This window comes from Macaca nemestrina, chromosome 2 (genome assembly GCF_043159975.1).
Source record: "Macaca nemestrina isolate mMacNem1 chromosome 2, mMacNem.hap1, whole genome shotgun sequence".
NCBI classification, from domain to species: domain Eukaryota; kingdom Metazoa; phylum Chordata; class Mammalia; order Primates; family Cercopithecidae; genus Macaca; species Macaca nemestrina.
The window spans coordinates 92,917,007-92,934,551 of NC_092126.1; the positions used below are offsets into that span (position 1 = coordinate 92,917,007).

The window sequence follows — 17,545 nt, forward strand, 5'->3', positions numbered from 1 at the left end:
TTTGGCAAGTTGGTGATCGTAAAGAAATAAACTTGGATATATAGTCAAGTGATAGTTTTGGAGATTATTTTCTGAAAAATCAGTAAAATGCCATTATCAAGATAAAACTTCAAAATGCAAGTATACATATTGTCTCACAAACAATGGGGGATGGACTTGGAATGCTGATTCTAGCGTTGGTCTTGGAATTGACTGACGTCATTAGCAATATCTTGCATAGGACTTCAAGGAAACAGAAATCAGTGGGAGGGATAATTCTGAGGCCATGGAACAGAGCTAAGTTGTCTGGTTCTACCCACTATAGGCAGACAGCGACCAAGGTCTGGCATCTTATATGTATTCTTCAGCATATCTAGTAAAATTTAGATGCTTCATAGAATTAAGACATATCACCATGATCTAGGAGAGCATGATAGTAGTTTAAAATGAGACTGTCTCTACTAATCATTGACTGTTTTGAACAGAGTTCCTATATTTAGGTATAACTTTTTCAGAAATGCTGATCATGCTTAGTTTATGTATTCAACCTTCTACTTAAAAACCTCTCATGACATATTTAATAGATAGGGGATTTCCTCTTTTATTTTTAGTAGAAAAATAAAAACAGAAATGTCAGATAACTAGCATATGAAATTTATCCATTTATAAATTATATTCGTACCATACTAGCTATGTTATGAGATGCCTAAAAGTATTATTTTCCTTAATGACATACTTGACATATTTATATCTAGTATTTGTAATGATATAAAGCAATATTTATTTCCCATAAACTTTGCCTTATGCACTTAGAGTATCAAAATGATTGATTGAGAATAGTGGCTTATCCAGTCAACTTTGACACAATTATTCCATGAATATTGTTTATCAAAAGAATAGTCACCTAAAAGAATTACATTAAAAATCAAGTTTGGCTGTTTCCACAGCATATATCAATTCAAATGTAAAATGTGATTTGTGTATCAATATAGAGGTGCCCTGAAGTTAAGAATATGTTATTTTATACCATAAAATCACATTTAGGTTTTGCCACTTTCTGATAAACTCCTTATCACATGTTTCCCAACATTCACATGGAGGGCACTTATTAAATTATAGCATTAAATATTGCATAGTTGAACTGAAATTACATATAGGTACAGACGATAGTGCTTACTTGATAAAAGTCAGTACATCTTTATTTCGGTGCTGCCATGGCCAGTCAGTACCATTGGATCTTGTGCCAGTTACGTAATACATTTGAACCTTCATTTCCTCATATGTAAGATGAACGGATCAGATGAGATTATTTCTAGGGTCTTTCAGCCCCACTATTCTATGCATCTATGCTTATAAAAACATGTTTCTTTGGTCGCATTTAGAAATTTCACATCGGTACTTTAATCATTTGCACTAGAGAAAAGATCTTGGCCCATGTCTTTCTTACATATTTCCCCCATATTTTAAAGTAACACTAAATTCCTTTCATTTGTTTCCATTTCTCATCATGGTATGTCATTCTGATATCTTTTTTTTTCTTTCCGTGATAGGGCCTTGCTCTGTTGCCCAGGCTAGAGTACAGTGACATGATCAAGGTTCACTGTAGCCTCTACCTCCCAGGTTTACGTGATCCTTCTGCCTCAGCCTCCCAACTAGCTGAGACTACAAGTGCATGGCACCACACTAAGCTATTTTATTAAAAAAATATTTTGTAGAGATAAGGTCTCTCTAGGGTTTCCCAGGCTGGTCTTGAACTCCTGGCGTCAGGTGATCCTCCCACCTCAGCCTCCCAAAGTGCTGGAGTTGCAGACATGAACCACTGCCCCCAGCCCATTCTGATATCTTTACTCTTGGTTGTTAGTACCAATAATTTCTTGAGTGCTTACCTTGTCTCAGGAACATTGTTCAGCATTTTACTTACATTATTTTGTTTAATTTTCACAGACTCCTGAGGTAAGTACTCTTATTACTCTTATTTTATTGATGAGGAAACTGAAATGTAAATGTGCTGGGTATATTTCCATTAGCTCACTTGGCTAGTCAGCTGTGAAGCTATAATTAAAACCTGTTTATATAATTCCTATCCCCATGTATAAACAACCCTATAATACTCCCAGTGGATACAGGATGTGTAGCCCATGATCCCTGAAAAATCTGGGGACATGCCTAACACTTAGGAACCTGCTTGCATTCTACATGTATTCCTGAGTGTAGCTGAAAATTCTGGAGACTCCTGGCAGCCTGCTTCCTCACCTCCACTGAGATAGCACCAAACCGACTTACTGTCTTTAACCTGACTTGGAGCTCTTGGATGCTTCCCCATCTGACCTCTGGTATCTATTGATTGTATAGCACTGGGGCAGGCCACAAATCATTTCAACTATGTGCTTATTGCATCCTGGATGCACTGTCACTCCAGCTCATCAGGTTTTACAAAAAAAGTCGCAAGGCCAAGGTGACTATATCCACTGCAGACTCATGCTGTTTTATAATAGCTGGATCCTCACAGCTGCTGGGCAATTTCTTATCATCACTGCTACAAAGACTGACCTCTTTTGCCAACCAGAGCTCTTTCTTTTTCAGGATGACCTGGCTGCTTTCCTGAGATGCCCAAGGTCTCAGCATCCTTTTTTTCTCCTTTACTCATCTTTGGGTCTTTACCCTCTGGTTCTTTCTTTTTGTCTATTTTTTAGGGGAAACCATTGTCTGGTAGGATGAAGCTCTTTACCTGTGGTCCAGATCTCATTGCCCTCACATTGATTTTGCCACTTTGCTTCACCAGCTAGCTATTCATTCACCTGCATCTTCCATCTCTGACTCTCCCTCAGTTCTTTCCCTCCGTGTACAAACAGGCATAGCTCTTCTTCTGTCGAAATAATTTCCAAGACTATACCATCCATTCTCTTTCTCCCTGTCTCTCTTTTCTCTTTAGAAGACATGATGTTTCTTTTCTGTCAACTTTTCAAGAAGATAAATCATAGGTAGACATAACAAAGTATATTTTCTTAGCTTTAATTCTTTATTTGATACAAAAAATAAAATCTAGGCTCATTCCTAGTTCCTAGATATTTAATTCCCATGGCGCTTATTTATAAAAGTAGCATATTAGACATTTGTTTTTGTTCTTAAAACATAGAAGGAGGCCAGGCGCGGTGGCTCAAGCCTGTAATCCCAGCACTTTGGGAGGCAGAGACGGGTGGATCACAAGGTCAGGAGATCGAGACCATCCTGGCTAACACGGTGAAACCTCGTCTCTACTAAAAAAATACGAAAAACTAGCCGGGCGAGGTGGCGGGCGCCTGTAGTCCCAGCTACTCGGGAGGCTGAGGCAGGAGGATGGCGTGAACCCGGGAGGCGGAGCTTGCAGTGAGCCCAGATCTGGCCACTGCACTCCAGCCTGGGTGACAGAGCAAGACTCCGTCTCAAAAAAAATAAATAAATAAAAATAAAAATAAAAATAAAAAAACATAGAAGGAGATAAAACTGTTGTTATCTCCTGAGCCCTACTTATGTGCGAGGGTCTGTGAGTCACAGGCATGAATCAGACCCCAGAGAACAAATAGCCTAGTCATCAAAATGAAGACAGAGTGGAGACATAGAAAGCAGATACACCCTGTTGTGACACCATATGCAGTATATTCTTCCCAGCCTCATAGAAGTGTCCAAATTGTTAGATTGTTTAAGATTTAGTCATGCCAGGTACATTATTTAATTTTGAAAGCCAAAAGGAATCTTAAGAATATTTAGTCCGACTTTCATTCCCTCATGTTACAGATGAGAGAAAAAAGGAGGCTCAAGAAAGGTTGAATGATTTACTTTATGTCACACAACTTATTAATGACAGAGTTGGTGCTAATCTAATCTACAGTGCTCTTTTTATTTTATCAGGACTAAAAAATCTCTCCAAAGCTTCATTTTAGTGGTTAGCATAATTATGATGCATGGTGGGTGCTCACAAATGTTTGTAAAGCAGATGAAAAAAATCAATCACTGTGTGTTTTTTAAACAGATTTTATGCCAGAGCTGGAGTAGGTAAAACAGAGATGCGGTGGAAATGTAACAAATGGCTCCCACTCAGAAAAAAGTACTGCGTGTAGCATGTAAGTCCTCAATAATTATTTGTGGAATAAGTAAAATTTCCAGAAATGGAGCAATTAAAGAACAAGTATTAAACTATGTGGAGCAGTGCACACGAATTTCAAGATGGTTAAGGAGCCTGTGAGATAAAATCATAATACAAGGAGACTTCAGAGGGAATTCATAAGACTTTATGAAGAAGACTTCATACAGTATTTGATGTTTGACCTGGTTCTTTGTACGTATGTATGTGCCTATGTATGCATGCGTGTATGTACACATGTATGTATTTTTCCTTGCAGAATGCACAATCTATAACCTAGTTTTTAGGTGATGAAAAATAAGATTTAGTTAAAAGATTGTATAATCACATTTACTGGGTGTGGATAACACTTAAAAAAATAACTTTCCCCGTTATTACAAGAGTAACATGTTCACTATAGAAAAGATAGATAAGAAAAAGAAAGAAAGAAAAATTAATATAACCACCAGCAACAGCTCACTGTTCACATTTTGGTATATGCTCTTTCAGAGTTTATATAATTATTTGTTTCTTTAATTTCCATTTCTCTGATTACTAGTCAATTTGAGCATGTAATTCATAAGTTTTTCATCAATTTGCCCAAGTTCTTTGGCAAAATGCCTACTCTTATTTTTGCCTGTTTTCCTACTGAGTTTTTGATAGATATAGAAATGATTTTCTTAAAAAGGGATCATAGTGTATATAACTGTCCCTTGGTATCCATGGAAAATTGGTTCCAGGACTCCCCATAGATACCAAAATCTGAGGAGGCCCAAGTACCTATACAAAATGCTGTAGTATTTGCATATAACATTTGCACAACCTTCCATATACTTTATTTTATTTTATTTTAGTTTTATTTTTTGAGATGGGGTCTCACTCTATCACCCAGGCTGGAGTGCAGTGGCACGATCTCAGCTCACTGCAGCCTCTGCCTCCCATGTTCAAGTGATTCTCCTGCCTCAGACTCCCAAGTAGCTGGGTTTACAGGCATGCACCACCACACCCAGCTAATTTTTTTGTATTTTTAGTAGAGATGGGGTTTCACAATGTTGACCAGGCTAGTCTCTAACTCCTGAGCTCAAGTGATCTGTCCGCCTCGACCTCCCAAAGTGCTGGGATTACAGGCATAAGCCACCGCACCCGGCTCTCTCATATACTTTAAATTATCTCTAGATTACTTATATCTAATAATAGTTATTCCCTAAATAATACAGAAAGACAGGAAAATAAGTCTGTACACGTTCAATGCACACACGCTTTTTTTTTCAAATATTTTCAACCTGCAGTTACTTAAGTCTACAGATGCGGAACCCATGGATACCAAGGGCTGACTATATATATATCATTTTATGATTGCTTTTAAAATTTAGTATATTACAAGCCTTCTTCCTCTAAATATGTGTACTTCCACAATGTCACTTTCAATGTCTGTGTAGTGCTACATAGTTTATCTCTAATGGTGGACATTCAGGTTTTTAGGTCAGTTTGCTGTTGTCCAGCTTGCCAACTGCCACACAAGCAAAGCTATCACAAGCCGAGCCATTCCAGACCAGTAGAATCACCTAGCCGTCCCAAAGATAAATGGGAAATAACAAATGTTTGAGGTTTGAGATGCTGCAGTTTTGGAAGGTGTGTTACACATTAAAAGTTAATGAATGTGAATTCTGACCTTCAGATTAACCTTTGCCAGCTTCTAGTGTATGATGTCTTCTGGTGTGCGAATCCACTCACTCATATCTTCCAGTGAAGTGCTCCAAATATTTTTCCATGACCTCTTTGTTACCCCTCCATTTTTATCCATCTCTTCCTCCTGGGCTGTCTTTTATCCCTCAACCCCTCAGAAACACCCCTTATCCCAGAGAAAAGTATTTAGGGCACACTTGACACCCCTGGATAGGGCGAGAGGGACTGGGCAAGTGAAGGGAGTCATCATCCACTGGCTGGAAAAACCATGTACATAAAGGTAATGGTTAATACTGAGTGTCAACTTGACTGGATTGAAGGATGCAAAGTATTGATCCTGGGTGTGTCTGTAAGGGTGTTGCCAAAGGAGATTAACATATGAGTCAGTGGGCTGGGAAAGGCAGACCCACTTTTTATCTGGGTGGGCATCATCTAATCAGCTGCCAGCGTGGCTAGAATATAAGCAGGCAGAAAAATGTGAAAAGACTATCCTGGCTTAGCCCCTAGCCTATGTCTTTCTCCTGTGCTGGATGCTTCCTGTCCTCAAACATCGGACTCTAAGTTCTTCTGTTTTGGGACTCGGACTGGCTCTCCTTGCTCCTCAGCTTCCAGATGGCCTATCGTGAAATCTTTTGATTGTGTGAGTTAATACTTAATAAACTCCCCCTACATATATATGTAGTTATATATATAGTGTGTATATATATATATAGTGTGTGTGTGTGTGTGTGTGTGTGTGTGTATAGTTCTCTCCCTCTAGGGAACCCTGACAGATACAGATTTTGGTAACAGTAGTGGTTCTAGAGGAACAGAATATTAAGGATGGAGTTCTTTGGTTGGTTTTTGGGTTTCTGGAGTTGGCTGCTTAATATGATTAGACCCTAACATGCCAAGGACTCTACTTCTAATAATATGGAGAACACTGATAATCTTTAGTGTGAACTGTTTAGAGAGTTATGCAAAATAAAGGCATTTGACACTCCTGATTCACTGCTTGTGAGAGGCAAGGAGTTTAGTGACTCCATACATAATACCTCTTACCATTTGTGGAGCACCAAGGAACGTGATGAAGCTGGTTGGTTGCTCCTTAGTTCAGCAGACAAAGTGATGAAAGAAACTGATGAACTCAGGGATTCTAACTCCCGGCTTCAGAAGCAAATAAGACTCATATCTGCTAAGATTGCCCCGACTGAGAGTCTTATCTCCTGTAGAGAATGAGTTGAAATTGTGAAAAAACAGACACAAGCTCTTATCAAGCAGGTGCCTGACCTGCAACGAAAGGTGAATGCAGAGCCTTGCCAGGTGTCTACTGTTAAAGTGAGGGCATTGATTGGAAAAGAATGGGATCCTGCAACTTGGAATGGGGATGTGTGAGAGGAACAGGATGAAGCTGGGGACACTGAGTGTGTAAACTCTGATGAACCTTTTTTGCCAGAAGAAACAGCTTCCCCATCCCCAGTAAAGTGGCAACATCTCCTTTCTGACCCACGCTGCCATCAGCCTTTCCACCTTTGTCTGAGGAGATAAACCCTGTGCTGCCTGAGGGAAGAGTGATGCTCTCCCTTGAGGTAGTTGCCAGGCAAGATAATGTTGATTCTCCTCAGGAGCCACTGCCAACACCCCCGTTAGCTTCTAGACCTATAACAAGACTAACGTCCCAGCAGGGCCGTAGAGGTGAGGTTGAGAGTGTGACCCATGAGGAGGTGTGCTACACTCAAAAATAACTGCTTGAGTTTTCTAATGTATGTATACAGAAATCTGGAGAACAGGCATAGGAATGGATATTAAGGGTGTGGGATAATGGGGGAAGGAACATAGAGTTGAATCAGGCTAAATTTATTGATTTGGGCCCACTAAGTAGGGACTTATTGCATATTTTATGCATATGTTTTACACATATATGCAACTTGACATAAATGCTTTACTGGGGTAATATCATATGTTCTTTTTTTAATAGTTTAGTCTTTTCTTTTTTGCTTACCTACCCTTCCTGCTTCCCAGTACATTTACATCATCAAATACACACTTATCCATCCATGAATAATCAACAAGATGTTTATTTTATCTATATTATCCATAGTCATAGCCAATCACACATATTTGTAGGTAAATATATTTAACCATATACATATAGACATTAGCTGGGGTTGTCATTAGTTTACAAGTAGTATGATATTGCATTTACTGCTTTGTACCTTGTGTTTCATCTCTCAACTATACCTCGTGAACAACCACCTGAATCCATCTTCATAGCTCTATTTCATTCTTTTTAATGCCTGCAGGTTATCCTAGGTATGAACGTACCATGAACTTTTCAACTTTTTAAAAAATAAGAGCATTCCTTTGGTTTCCTTTTTCTCCTAATTCTGAACAACGCTGCATTTAGTATCTTCCTGCATATTTCCTTAAGTTCTGGTTGCTTTAGTGCCATGTGATAGATTCCTAAGGATGAGATTGCTGATTAGAAGAGTGGACTTTTTATTTAAAAATTGTTTTCCGATGTTGCCAGGTTACAAGCTTGCTGAATGCCACACCAGTCTTTCTGAGTTATACCTTTTCTCCTATTCTTGACAGAGATAGGTATTACTACCTTAAAAATATTTTTAAGTCTGATGAGTGTAAAGTGATACCTTTCATTGCATTTCCCTAACTATCAGTTGGATCATCTTGTTATATGTTTGTTGATCATTTGAAGGTTCTCTCCTAGAAAATTCCCATTTGTGTATTATCCCCAGTTGTAAATTGTGTTTTGGGTCTATTTACGGGCAATTTGTGAGAACTTTTTGTATAGTATATCCATTTACCCTTTGTCAAATGTGTTGTAAATATTTGTCCAAACTGGTATTTTTCTATCAATATAATCCTTATGGGGGGCATATTCTTAATTTTTCCACCAAGAAATATATTTTCTTCAGTTTTAACTATAGCTAGAAATTCAGCTGCCCTAGAATTGTGTGAAGACTACCTAACAAATAGTATTTTACAAGAGAAGACTGAGATAATGGAAAATATAATAAACCTCTTCCTTAAAGTTAGGAAGTATAGTAAATAATCTTGCTTCATCGGGAAACAATTGCAATAATACAAATTGTCCCATAAAGATCTAAATTATCTTACATTTTCATAGCTTGTTAAATTTGGAGGGTATCTTATCTTCACATAAATTCTCATTTCACGGGGTAGGAAATGATTATAAATGAGACCAAGGAGTTTCTTTTTTCAAACAGAGAAAAGAATGATAAAAATCAAATTCATTCTGTGTTATTAATGGAGATGTAAACTGACACAAATCAGGTGAGGATTTAGAGCCTGACTTCAAATACCCTATTGAGACTTTTCTAAATAAAGCCAGAAGTCTTAGCAGCTCTGTAAACAAGGTGATTCAGAAAACTTAGTCTCTAAAGGGAGCTTAGCTCATTCTATCCTATCATGTGAAACATGGAAAACATCTGGGATTTAATCCATTATTAGAACAATCTGTATTATGCCCCACGCTTACGTGTTACTGAATGAGGAGTATATTACGTTTTGTAAAAGACTGTCTAATTTATGTGGGCTCAGACTGGACACTAAAAAAAAAAAGAAAAAAGAACCTGCCACATATTTTAATACCAAATTGCAGAGAGCCAATATATATTTATTTGACCACATTTGTATTAGTTATATTGTAATTTTTTAAATAAAATGCCACAAACATATGTAAACTGGAAAATGATATATATAGGTCTTTCTTATTTCAACAATTTAATATAAAATAAAAATGGTTTAATCTCACATATCTGAATGCTTCAGAGTCCTCAGATCTTTGATTCAAGCTCAAGTATGATACAACTATTTTTCAATTTGGAAAATACTTTTATTATTTTATATGAAAGTGTCATGAATTTAATCTAAATTTTTCAATAAGAACAAAAGGCAACTAAATAATAATATCATAATGCTCCTTAAAAGGCTACTTTTGGCTTCCATTGGCTACTAAAGTGGTATTAAAGAATAAATAAATTTCTTAATATCCAGTAGAAATCTGTTGGACAAATAAGTGAAAGGAATTTACACAAAAGTGATTTGAACTTACAAATGAGCCAGGTGAAGAGATGCTCTAGCAGCTTCTACTGACCACTGCTTTTATCCCAATCAATATCATCATTGACTATTTATACAGGACATCTTACATTTGTCCCTCCCCCAAGAGGTCTGACAATTTCAGTTATGAAGAGAGAGTGATATTTGGAATAGCCTTTTCAATTTGGAAGCAATGTTATTTGAATAGTAAGAGTTTAGAAAGGTCATCCTACAAATTTATTTTTTGCCCTTGAACTGACTAAAAAAAACCCTGGCTGGGAAATTAAATCCTGAATATCTTACCAGTAGATTCTATGGTCCTCAAACTTAATGTTTAGAGACACTGATGCTAGCTACTTCAATGGTCAAATTTAGTAAGATACATCAGATTATATTTTCACAGTTTCATATTCAAAATAGGGAAGCCAAATTTGTTTTTAGTTATTATAAGGATATTTATTTTATGGTAAGCATTTGGTAAAGTTTGGAAACAAGATGGAAAGGAGACTCAAACTGCAGATAAATCTTTTTGGTCAAGCTAATGGAAACTGTATGTGTTTCACAAAGTACTGAAAAAATGTCCAAACAACTGGGCATACTACTATGAATGAAATGGTTCCAGTTCTATAGTGGGACCCAAACCCATACCAAACAAAATGAAATGGAAACTTGGTATTGAACTATATAATTTATTGTTTTTGTTTGTTTGTTTGTTTGTTTTGCCGAGGTTCAAAGTCTTGCTATATAAATCAGAGCTACCTGGATTTATGTTAAAAAACGACATCTCTGGGCTCCACCCAAGATATATTGAAGTTAAACCTCTGGGAGGGTCCCAGGGAGCTGCAATTCCAAAAGCAGCCCCATTGGACTATTTATGCAGTCCAATTCGAACATCATTAATTTAGACCAAGCAGAATATCTAGTTGCCTTCATCAACTGTTTAATCTGAATCATGCTATAAGAATTTGAGTAAAAGAAATGTGAAATGCATACTAGAATTAGTTAAAAATTGAGCATTTCATATTGATCTTAGGTAAAATTTTGCTTAATATTTTTGTAAATATGGTGTCTAGAATACATTAAAGTAACTTCACAAAATATGTCAGAGGTTTTAAATGTATTTAAAAATTGAAAACTTAGCTCATGAACACTTTCTATTATTGTGTTAATGTTTAAGCATAAGAGAGTAACATTTTTTCTTATAACATATAGCAGGAATGTGTAATCTTTCTGATCGAAAGAGAAATAATGTATTAAAAACAGCATACAGAATGGTAAAATTATAATGAATTACTCTGCATCAAATTACTACTTCTGAAAATAGCTAAGTGTAAATGGATTGATTAGCTGGGTTTTTAAAAAGTTTTCATTATTATTATTATTTTTTTCATTTTTAGAGACAGGGTTTTCATGTCACCCAGGCTGAAGTACAGTGGTACACTCATAGCTTACTGTAGCCTCAAAATCCTGTGCTCAAGGGATCCTCCCACCTCAGCCTCCTGAGTAGCTATGACTACAATAACATGTCAACACACCTGGCTAATTAAAAAATTATTTTTTGTAGGCCAGGCGCAGTGGCTCATGCCTGTAATCCCAGCACTTTGGGAGGCCGAGGCGGGCAGATGACGAGGTCAGGAAATCGAGACCATCCTGGCTATCACAGTGAAACCCCGTCTCTATTAAAAATACAAAAAAATTGGCCAGGCATGGTGGCGGGCACCTGTAGTCCCAGTCACTCGGGAGGCAGAGGCAGGAGAATGCGTGAACCCGGGAGGTGGAGCTTGCAGTGAGCCGAGATTGCACCACAGCACTCCAGCCTGGGCTCCAGAGCGAGACTCTATCTCAAAAAAAAAAAAAAAAAAAAAAAAAAATATTGTAGAGACCAGGTTCTCACTGTATTGCCCAGGTTAGTCTCAAACTCCTGGTCTCAAGTGATCCTCCCACCTTGGCCTCTCAAACTGTTGAGATTACAAGCATGAGCCATTGTGCTCAGCCAGGTGAATCTTAATTTATTTCTCAAAAAGGTATGCCTTTCTTTCTTATCTTTTCAAAATAGAAATTTTTACAAATGTGATATATCATTATTAGATATGAAATAGCTAGGAATTAGAACATCCATTTTTACCATGTTTATCTTTTAGAAGCATCCTGCTATTGTTATTAATTCAAACTTTTTTAATACTACCTCAATCAAGTGACATAAAAAGTACTCAGTTTTCCACTGGAATAGTACTCTTTAATGTATTCATTGCTCTCAGGTTGTTCTGTGCTTCAACCTTGAGTAATTAACAAAACCTCTCTGTATTAATTGCTGATCCCTCCCTTGATGGCAGTCTATGACATTTTTAATTAATTGCTTCAGCAAACTTATTTCCATTCATACCAGGTCTTATGTTCTCTTCGCCACTTCCTTCTTTATTTATTATTACTATTTTTTGTTATAAATGTACATAAAACTAATTCCTGAAGTAGTGAAAAAACATTATACAAGGTCAAAAGTACGTCCTAACCTGTGCAAGATAAACATACCTATTGCTTTTAAAAGTGTCAAAGTTAGAGGAAGTTGAGGTGAGGGTTTCTGGGAAGGAGAATACAGAAAGTGGAAACAAACTCTCAAATCCAATCTTTTGGTACCATTTCTTGTGAATCAGTCCGTTTTGACACTACTGATAAAGACATAGCCAAGACAGGGAAGAAAAAGAGGTTTAATTGGACTTACAGTTCCATATGGCTGGGGAGGCCTCAAAATCATGGCAGCAGGTGAAAGGCACTTCTTACGTGGTGGCAGCAAGAGAAAATGAGGAAGAAGCAAAAGCAGAAACCCCTGATAAACCCATCAGCCTCATGAGACTTATTCACTATCATGAGACTAGCATGGGAAAGACAGGCCCTCAAGATTCAGTTACCTCCCCACTGGGTCCCTCCCACAACAGGTGGGAATTCTGGGAGATACAATTCAAGATGAGATTTGGGTGGGGACACAGCCAAACCATATGATCCCACCTCTTACCCCTCCAAATCTCATGTCCTCACATTTCAAAATCAGTCATGCCTTCCCAATAGTCCTCCAAAGTAACTCATTTCAGCATTAACCCAGAAGTCCACAGTCCTAAGACTCATCTGAGACAAGCAAGTCCTTTCTGCCTATGAGCCTGTAAAATCAAAAACAAGCTAGTTACTTCCTAGATACAATGGGGGTACAGGTATTGGGTAAATATAGTTGTTCTACATGCGAGAAACTGGCCAAAACAAATGGGTAACAGGACCCATGCAAGTCCAAAATCCAGGGGAGCAGTCAAATTTTAAAGCTCCAAAATGATCTCCTTTGACTCCAGGTCTCACCTCCAGGTCATGTTGATGCAAGAGGTGGGTTCCTGGGGTCTTGGGCAGCTCCACCTCTGTGGCTTTGCAGGGTACAGCCTCCCTCCTGGCTGCTTTCACAGGCTGGCATTGCATGTCTGTGGCTTTTCCAGGCACACAGTGCAAGCTGTCAGTAGATCTACCATTCTGGAGTCTGGAGGACAGTAGTCCTCTTCTCACAGCTCCGCTCGGCAGTACCCCAGTAGGGACTTTGTGTGGGGGCTCCCACCCCACATTGCCCTTCCACATTGCCCTAGCAGAAGTTCTCCATGAGGGCCCACCCCTGCAGCAAACTTTTACCTGGGCATCCAGGCATTTCCATACTTATTTTGAAATCTAGGCAGAGGATCCCAAACCTCAATTCTTGACTTTTGTGCACCCACAGGCTCAATACCACGTGGAAGCTGCCAAGGTTTAGGGCTTCTACTCTCTGAAGCCGCAGCCCGAGCTGCACATTGATCCCTTTCAGCCATGGCTGGAGTGGTTGGGACATAAGGCACCAAGTCCCTAGGTTTCACACAGTGCAGGGACCCTGGGCCTGGCCCATGAAACCACTTTTTCTCCCTGGGCTTCTGGGCCTATGATGGGAGGGACTACCATGAAGGTCTCTGACATGGCCTGGAGACATTTTCCTCAGGGTCTTGGGGATTAACATTAGGCTCCTTGCTACTTACTCAAATTTCTGCAGCTGGCTCAAATTTCTCCCCAGAAAATGGCTTTTTCTTTTCTATCACATAGTCAGGCAGCAAATTTTCCAAACTTTTATGCTTGACTTCCCTTATAAAACTTGATGCCTTTAACAGAACCCACGTTATCTATTGAATGCTTTACTGCTTAGAAATTTCTTCCACCAGATACCCTAAATCATCTTTCTCAAGTTCGAAATTCCACAAATCTCTAGGGCAGGGGCAAATGCTGCCAGTCTCTTTGCTAAAACATAACAAGAGTCATCTTTACTTCAGTTCCCAAGAAGTGCCTCATCTCTTGTCCATCTGAGACCACCTCAGCCTGGACCTTATTGTCAATATTGCTATCAGCATTTTGGGCAAAGCCATTCAACAAGTTTCTAGGAAGCTCCAAATTTTCCCACATTTTCCTGTCTTATTCTGAGCCCTCCAAGCTGTTCCAACCTCCGCCTGCTACCGAGTTCCAAAGTTGCTTCCACATTTTCAGGTATCTTTTCAGCAATACCCTACTCCTGATACCAGTTTACTGTATTAGTTCGTTTTGATGCTGCTGATAAAGACATACCCGAGACTGGGAAGAAAATGAGGTTTAATTGGACTTACAGTTCCACATGGCTGGGGAGGCCTCAGAATTATGGCAGGAGGCAAAAGGAACTCCTTACATGGTGGCAGCAAGAGAAAATGAGGAAGAAGCAAAAGCAGAAACCCCTGATAAACCCATCAGATCTTGTGAGACTTATTCACTATCATGAGAATAGCATGGGAAAGACTGGCCCCTGTGATTCAATTACCTCCCCACTGGGCCCCTCCCACAACACGTGGGAATTCTGAGAGATACAATTCAAGATGAGAATATGGGTGGGGAGACAGCCAAACCATATCATATTGCTTTTTCATTCAGCTCAAACAGTTGATTTTAGAATAAAATGTTTTGGTTAATATGTTTGCATATTTCAGATTAACCAAATAATTGCTAAGGTTTAACCTCATTTCATTGTGTACAAATATAGTGTTGATGAATAAATGAAGATTTTACTCATGCTATTTCTAATTGGTTAAAGGCCAGTTTTAAAATAACTTATTTTTCCCACTGATTGGAGTTTGACAGTCATATGTTATGTTCTTGTCTTTCTAATATTCTTGGTTACAAAATTGAGAGAGTCTGCATTTCTTTATGTATTCATTCACTAAACAGATAATTAATAACTATTATACAAGGGTTACTTGTAGGGGTTGTTTTCAGATCACATACTTTAACTTTCCTTATATTTTTCAATGTTTGGTTCTATCTTGTTACATGTCCTCATAAGGCACAATAGATTAATTAATTCTTTTCTCCCAACTATGAATTAACAGAGGTATTCCTATCTAGTCTCTTATCATTTATTAGATTATATTCAGATTTCTTCCAAAAAGCATGTGAAGCAGTTTTACAAACTTAAGCAATGAAACAAGCAAACAAGAATTTAAAAACCAAAAACAGAAGAAAGTCAGTAAAAATGATCAAGGAAGCAGAAGTTTGTAGGAACTCAGCATGAGTCACTGAAAATTTTTTTTTCTTTTTTTTCTTTTTTGTTTTTAGAAACGAGGTGACAAGGTCTCACTCTGTTGTCCAGTCTGGACAGAAACTCTTGGGTTCAAGTGATCTTCCTGCCTCAGCCTCCTGAGTAGCTGGAACTATAGGCACCTGTAGTTCCATGCCTAGCTCTATGTTTCTTTTCAACACTTGTCATTGTGCTATATGTTGTTTTTTTTCCTCTGTCTCATCACCAGGATGTAACTTCAAAGGCTTAATTTAGTTCACTTCTATGTGTCTGGCCCATAGGAAGCGCTCAATAAATGCTTGTTTATAGCCATGGTTCTTCATATTGGGTGATTTTTCCCTCTCCACCTGCCAGAAACATTTAGTACTGTGTAAAGATTTTTTTTTTTTTTAGACAGAGTCTCGTTCTGTTGTCCAGGTTGGAGTGCAGTGGCACAATCTTGGCTCACTGCAAGCTCTGCCTCTTGGGTTCACGCCATTCTCCTGCCTCAGCCTCCCAAGTAGCTGGGACTACAGGCACCCATCACCATGCCTGGCTAATTGCTTTGTATTTTTAGTAGAGATGGGGTTTCACCGTGTTAGCCAGGATGTTCTCAATCTCCTGACCTCATGATCTGCCCGCCTCGGCCTCCTGAAGTTCTGGAATTACAGGCGTCACCACACCCAGCCTCTTTTTTTTTTTTTTTCAGAGAGATGGAGGTCTTACTATGTTGCCTAGGCTGGCGAACTCCTGGGCTCAAGCCATTCTCCTGCCTTGGCCTCCCAAAGTGTGTCTAAAAATATTTTTGATTATTATAACTGGGAGGGTGCTAGTGGCATCTAGTGGGTAGACACCAGGCATGAAGGCACTCTACAATCCACAGGACAGTCCCCAAAAATAAAGAATTATGTGTCCTGAAATCTTAATAGTGCTGAGGTTGAGAAACCCTGGCATACCCTCTACATAAACCACCACTGAGAAAATGTAACACGTTTGTCTGGAGAGGCATAAGTGAATTATAGGAGCGGTTTATCAAATGACTATACAACTAATGTCTTCTCCTAGTTTTCTTACTTTTAAGGCAAAAGAAATGAAAAGGTATATAAAACTGCTCTTCTTCAGTAACTTCCTTCTCATCTAGTATCAATCTCATACATTTATCTATACAAAACTGACATTTCATCAGAAGACTTCAATAACATCCTCTCTTTTCATCTTTGCCATATCCCATTGCCCCAACTGACTTTTCTTGTATATGTTTTGTGGCATTGTTAATAATTTTGTGTAATTTGTTAAAGCATTTTTTAAAAACTTACTTCTTGACATTACTCCTTCTTAATCTCACCTATGAAATGAGTTACATTTATAAAAGAGAATTGGCAAGGGGAAGCGGAAGGCATGCTGGTCTATTGAAGACCTGTGTTCAAATACAGGGTCCTCCACTTATTAGCAGGTTAATTGAGATGTAAGTGTGAGAGTTCCTCACACAAGTCCCAGATGGTGAAAGATTACAACCATCCACACCACTTTTCCTTCCTTTCTGTCAAAACTCTATGAATTGCATGAAACTAAATACACCTTGAAAAATATCCTTAGTGATCTTCACCTAAAAGCAAGGTTAGCTCTCAATTACAGTGTATTATTGAAATCCAAATCATAAGTCTAACAATTTTCTGGGAAATGAAACTTCAGAACCGAAGTTGGATTAGAAGTTCCTTCATATCTTTTTGTTGCTAAGAGAAAAGCTTCTAGGCATTAAACGATTATGTAGCTATTCAGAGCAGGTGCCTTCACTATCTTAAAATGTGTTAAATTACACTAATTACCAAAAAAGGCAGTGCAAGCCACTGTATATTGTAAGAACAGTAGCATGCTCCTCTGGAAAAGAAGACTCAGAAAATGCATATGACTTATGGTTACTAAGATACTTGATCATGCAGAAGTTGCCAAGCATTTTACTAATGTAACCTTATCCCTCTTCTCCATCTTGTACCATTATAGAAAACATGTAAAAACATGGAAAAAAGGAGCATTTTTAGTAGGTCGCTGTGATAATTTGCTTAAGTGATTGTAAATGAAACAGAATGTTTAATTTTGAATAAAAATGAGATATAGTTTGCTAGTGCAGTCTTCTACCCCCATAACTGAAC

General features: G+C 38.3%; 1 protein-coding gene across 8 annotated transcripts in view; it reads right to left on the reverse strand.

The window, feature by feature from the left end:
* Positions 1-17,545, reverse strand: part of LOC105489960 (peroxisomal biogenesis factor 5 like) — a 250,128-nt gene that overhangs the window by 207,967 nt on the left and 24,616 nt on the right. The window lies entirely within an intron of this gene.